Source organism: Panicum virgatum, chromosome 3N (genome assembly GCF_016808335.1).
Source record: "Panicum virgatum strain AP13 chromosome 3N, P.virgatum_v5, whole genome shotgun sequence".
In the NCBI taxonomy this organism is placed as follows: Eukaryota; Viridiplantae; Streptophyta; class Magnoliopsida; order Poales; family Poaceae; genus Panicum; species Panicum virgatum.
The window spans coordinates 22,382,262-22,388,566 of record NC_053147.1 but is presented as its reverse complement, the minus strand read 5'-3'; positions in this window follow the sequence as shown (position 1 = coordinate 22,388,566).

Sequence of the window (6,305 nt, the reverse complement as noted above, 5' to 3'; positions counted from 1 at the left end):
TTTTGATCTTTTAGAGGCATTGATTGCTTTATTGAATACTTTAGCAAGCATCAGCACAAACTTCTTCTATTGAACCAGTCCAAGTCAGCTTTGGCCAGAAATGGAAAAGAACAACAGAATTTTGTGAACTAGTACTTATTCATCAGCTTTGGCCAGAAGAATAAGTACAAGTCACACTTAATATCATGTGCATAAAACTTCTTTTGTTGAATCATAACCCAAATCAGCTTTGGCCAGAAGTGGATTAAGACCAACAAAAGTATTGTGGACATGTATTTATCAATCAGCTTTGGCCAGAATGAGAAACACAGGCCACACTTAGTTTAAGAAACAAACTTGTCGGTGCCCAGACCCGGGCGGCCTAGCACCAACTAGTGATGATGCTGTGTGTCCCTAGTCCAAGATGGTTGATGCAAGAGGCAACACAGTAACGCACGGGTTTATCCTGGTTCCGGCCGCGGGGCCGTACGTCCAGCAAAGAGGTGTGTGAGTGCACTATACTATCTTGCACCGGGGGTGCCTATAGTAGGGGGTACAAGCGAGGCGAGAGAGGGAGGGAAGCTCCCAAGTCTCTGCTAGAGGAGAAGTTGATTGAGACGAGTGCCAATATCGGGGCTCAGGAGCGTGTGTGCTCTGTGAATTGTGCTAAGTGTGGAGAATAACCCAGATGGAGAAGATAGAGCCCGCCTCCCCCTTTTATAGACATAAGGAGGGGCGGTGTACATGCACGGGGAGATCGCGGAAGTCGTCGTCTTCTCTCCGAATCGCGGGGGTGCAGTGGTCGAGCACTGAAGAAAGTACACTGTGGGGTATGGCGTCTGGCATGGCAGTCATCCTGGGCGTCATCCTTGGCCTTGCAGAGATCGCGCCGGCGTCCTGACAGCTCTAGCGGGCGGTGTGGTGGTTCCTGTGGAGAGTACCGTTCCTTGCGTTCGACGTGGCGGCGCTCCGAGGATCCTGCAGGCGGGGGTCCTGCCCTGGTCAAGGTCGGGGCCTCTTCCGAGGGCCATGCCCATGCCGTTCGAGGGTTCCGCGGAGGGGAAAGCACGAGGGAAGTACGGGGAGTTGGCAGCACAGTGGCTGGAGCAGTGCCGAGCACGTCTCGCACAACATCGCAGGTTCCTGTAGTGGCGTCACAACGTCCGGAATGGCGGAGCCGTGGATTGAGATTCTTTGAGTCCTTTCCTTTTCTTTGGATTGGAGGGAGGCTGTAGGCCTTCGTGGGCCCGATTGCCTAACATATGTTTTGCATTTTATGGGTGATTTAGTCCCCTGGTTAGGGTGCCCCTAATCATGGTACCCGACAGTAGCCCCCGAGCCTTTGTGGGGATGAGCATCAGCCCTGCAGAGGCTTGATCCCTCGAAGGCGTGACCCGGGTGCTGACCGTGGGGATCTCGGTTCGCCCAGCGGGGGCGCGACGGTGCTCCGGAGAGCGTTGTCAGAGAGGATTGATCCAAGGTAGGGGTTTCTTGTTGGAGAAGCAATGAGGAGGCCAGTCCAAGTTGTCTATGCAGATCATAGTCACCTCGAGCACCATGGCTTAGTCGCTGGGGATGTCGCCGTTGTTCTTATGGGGGCGTTCGAGCTGGTTTGCGGAGGGTTCTTCTCCTCGAATGTGTGAGATTCTTCCGTGGGGGCGCGTCAGCGCACCCGCGGGTGTAGCCCCCGAGGCCTTGGAGGAGTGCTTGCACTCGTCCAAGGGCTATAAACGTCGCCCTGCATGATTGCTTAACTGGGGTGACTGCCCAGTGTCTTTTTCAGCCGGCTTCGGCATTCCTTTCAGCCGGCCTCGTGATTCCGTTGAACCATCTGGCCTGCGCGCGTTGAGTGCGGGGGGGGGGGGGGGGGGTTGTTGTACACATGGAACTCCACAATCGATGGTTGCCGATTCATTCGAAGGTGCTGTGATGCGCGAGGAGCCCCCAAGCCCCGGCCTGCGAGAAGGCGTTCAGGGGTCCCTCAACTTTGTTACAACCCTTGTCACCCTTCCACAGAGAGGAGGGATGAAGCGCGCCATGCTACCCATGCCTGGGCCGCGAGTCATGGTTGCTTCGGTGAGCTGTTAGTGGGTGGTTCAAGTGGACGTCCGTGCCCCATTCGGTAAGGGTCGGCTTGTGGTCCGTTGACACGTCACATAAAGCACTCGCGAAGGTTCACTAGGCGGGGCTTGGACCCATTTGATAGGGTCCGAGGGCTCGGCACTCTCCCTCGATGGGATCCCCCTGCTAGGCACCCTCGGTTGGCCTCGAACACTGCGCTGGGCATCTCGAACTCTGCGTTCGAGGATCGCTTGTATGGCACGCCCATGTAGTCCCTAACTCTGGCAATCTGGGGCGCCTATCGAACCCTCAATGGGCCAGGCTTCGAACCCCTGATCGGTAAGACCTCGAAATTGATTTCCTTCGACGGTAAGGAATCCCCAGGGGGAATACTCTGTAACGGTTCACTAAAACAGCACAGAGTCGCTGGTTGTGTGCGCTAGTCTCCCGTAGTCCTTGGGTAGGCGGAGAGGCATGGGCGGCGGCTGGCGGATGGGATGGTGTTACAGTCCCGCCGCGCCCATCGGTCACTGCGCTGTAATTATTGCCAAGTGCGCGTTTGGGGGACTCCGCGGTCGTGGGGCCCAGCTGTCGGTGACAACAAAATCTACCGCATTCAATGCGATGGATTCAGGCTGCGGCGGCGAATCCGCCCGTCTTGATGGATTAAAGCTGGGAAGGGGGGATCGTCTGGGCTCACCTGGCCATCTTGCCTTCTTCTCCCCTGCCTTCTCCGCCTCCCCTGCATCTAGAGCCCAGAGCCGAGAGTGAGAGAAGGAAGAAGAAGGAGAGAGCGAGAGCGAGAGTGCACCTTAGCCATCATAGAGCTTGCTTCCCCGCATTCCCTGGCGGTTCGAAGCGATGTCGGATGTCCAGGAGCCGTTGCCGTGGGGGAAGTCCACCGCCACCGCGGCGGTTTTAGAGCAGCAGGTCGCAGAGAGGCTGCTTCCGTTGAACAACAACTCGGAGCGGCCGGTGTGGACCCCCCCCGCGGCCGGAGGAGACCGAGGCGAATCCCCTCGATGGCTACATCGTGAGCCTCGTGCGGCTCCACGAGCGGGGATTTAGCGTCCCCGTCGGCAGATTCATGCGGGCGCTGTGCAACTACTACAGATTCATGCGGGCGCTGTGCAACTACTGCGAGTGTTACCTAGGGATCGAGGCACACTGGAATCTGTGGATCCACCTGTTCTGCAGCAAGCTCTACATCGAGAACGTGCGGGGCCAGCCGAAGAGGTTCGCCCGCGCCGGCAATCTGATGCTTCACTTGCGCACAACCCGGTCGGATTTGTACATCCTCAACAGGATGACGACGAACAACGCCGGGTGGTCCCGGGGGTGGTTTTATCTACGCAACCACAGCAACCGGCTCCCGGCGTTCACCAACAAGGTGCTCTGGGAGAGGTCGGAGAAGTGGGACTGGGGGGTGTCGCCCTAGAGCAAGCAGGCCAAGCTCAAAGTGCTAACCAATGCACTGCAGCAACTGGCGAGGAAGGGACTGACGGCGGCCGCCATCATCGCAAATTTTCATCGGCAGAGGGTGATTCCTCTCACGGAGAGGAATCTACCAATCTTCGACCTCATCCCCGAGGCCCCGTACGCGGGCTCGAGGACGTCGAACATGCTGCTCCCCCATGACGTCACTGCCCAGAGGGCGAAGAGTGCGGTGGCGGAGTTCCCCGACAACCCAGACGATCTCTGGGGGATCAAGATGCGCCCCGAGACGGGGTATATTTCTGTGGTGAGTTTAAGTTTTAATTCGTTGTCAATTTGTGCCACTCCTCTCCCCACTCCTTGATCCTAACTTGATCGCGTTTGCAGGGGGTGAGCCACAAGGGCCATGTTTGGAAGCCACCGGTCCCTGAGGAACGCGAAGCCAACGCCTACATGGAGAGGCGGTGAAGAAGAAGAAGGATGCGGCGAAGGACGCTGCCACCAGGAAGAGGGAGAGGAAGGAGAGGCACGCTAAAGAGTGCAAGATTGCGGAAGTGAAGGGTGCTCCGCGGCCCGCCCGCCTGAGTCCACTGAGGAGGAGGACTCCTCGGATGTGGATCTCAACTTCTCGGATGACGACGAGGCGGCGACGGGCGTGGGTTCCCCACCGGTCTATTGAGGGGCTGACGGTGAGGGCTCGACGATGACGCTGGGCAAGGCGACGCTCGTGCCGGCATCGTTGGTGGATCCGCCCCCCGCGAGGGCGGAGCAGAGGTCGCCCACGCCGACGGCGGGGTGGAGGCCGCCCGCGTTGGCAGCGGGCGGGAGGTCGTCCGCGCTCGCGACGGGGCAGAGGGCTTCCATGCCGGGCACGAGGCAAAGGTCGCCCATGCCAGCGGTGAGCGAGAGGACACCCGTGCCCGCGACGGGCGGTGGGGGGTCCGCGGCGAGCGCGGGAATGCCCGCGCAGACGGCCTCGAGGCCTCAGGTCGACTCGAGGGCGGTGCCCTTGGGTCAGTCTTCGGGAGGCATCAACATGCCACGGGCTCGGAGGAGCAGCACGGGCAAGCGCAGCATGAGCGCCTGATCGGAGTAAGCGATCTCAGTTTTGTTTTCGTTTTTACTCGATCCTCCAATTCTACTGACTTCAACGTTTCTTCCCCGATTGCCCGGCTGCAGGGCCACCTCCAAGCATTCGGCCTGCCTTGCGCCGACCAAGGCCCTCAAGACCGGGGCGCACGCGACGCCACACACGGCGCCGCAGCCCCCGATCGGAGTGGACCCGGTCTTAGAGGCGGGGGCCGAAAAGCTCTGAGTGGCGGTGGCTTGGTGGACCCTGGAGGCCCGACTGGCCCGAGCGCTGGAGAGTGGGGGCGACTCCGGCCAGAGCAGCGTTGTAACGGCTGCTCGGGCTGACGCTGAGGAGGAGGCCGGCCGGGGCGGCGCAGGTGACGCCGCCCGGTCGGGCGCCGAAGTCGATGCCGGTCAGGGCGATGCGGATAGCACCGCCCAGCCGGTCGCAGGAGGAGGAGCTCGTGGGGGCGCGCAGGAGCGACCCGCCAGCCAAAGAAAGGTGGAGACCCTCGTCCCCGAGCTCCCGAGGGCTGGGGTCGAGGGTGCCATGGAAGAGGAGTCGGCTCTAAGGGCACCGGCAGTGGAGGTGACCTGCATCCCGGAGCCCGCGAGGGCCGGGGACAAGGGTGCCGCTGCGGCGACGATGGAGCGAGCAGCGCCGGAGGATGCAGTTTCGTTGGTGGAGCTGCCGCAGAGTGGCGAGGAGTACGGGGACTTGGGGGATGTCAACCCCGCTGCTGCGACCAACGCCGCCGACCAGGTCTTCGAGTTCGTTGCGGCCTCCGAGGAGGTCCTCGGCACGCAGATGTACGAGGAGCTCGGTAGTGACCACAACTGGGCAATTGTTCAATCCGGGGCCCCCTCGGACATCGCCCGCACTGAGCAGGGAGGAGGCAGTGACTGGCGGGCCAACACCTTCCCCTCGGACTTCGCCGACGCCGAGCAGGAGGAGGGCGACGCCTGGCGCAACCATATGGCCGTCGGAGGCCAGATCGAGGAGGGGCTTTCCCGGATTGTGGATCTTTTTTCAAAGGCGTACCACGATTCCAGTAATGTAAGTGTTCTATTCGTCCACTTTCGATATTGCGAGTTTGCTTTCCTCTCATATCTCTTCACATGCCTCCCTATTTGCAGCAACTGCTGTCCATGTCGAGGGAGAAGAATGAGAAGCTGACGCGGCTGCACTCCAGGGTGCACTGGCTTGACTCGCACAATGACACCCTGGTCACGCGACTGGTAGAGGCCAACGCACGAGCTGACCAGGTGACACCAATGGAGGCGCGCATCCGTGAGCTGGAGCAGGAGCTAGCCCGAGCCACCGGTGAGTGCGACGCCCAGCGAGCCGCAGCTGACCAGAAGGCCCAGGAGGCCGAGGAACATGAGGCCGAGCTGCGGCAAGCCAGAGCGGCGCTCGAGCAGAAGGAGCAAGCCCTCGAAACGAAGGAGGCCGAGCTCCAACACAAGGAGACCGAGCTCCAACATGAGAGGGCGACTGTCGCCACGCTCACCAGGACTCTCAAGGAAAAGGGCAAAGCCCTCGAGGAAAAGGTCGTGGCCCTCCAGAACACGGAGGCTGCCCTCAAGGAAAAGTAGGACTCCTTGTCCACGCTCGAGGAAGCCGCGCGGATCCAGCAGGAAGAGGCGCAAGGAGCTATCGCGGGTAAGTATCTGGGGTTTCGTTGGTGTTTGATTCTTTTTTACCACAACTTATCTTGGTTCCCTTGTTCAGAGCTGAAGAAGGCGGTGGCGAACGAGAC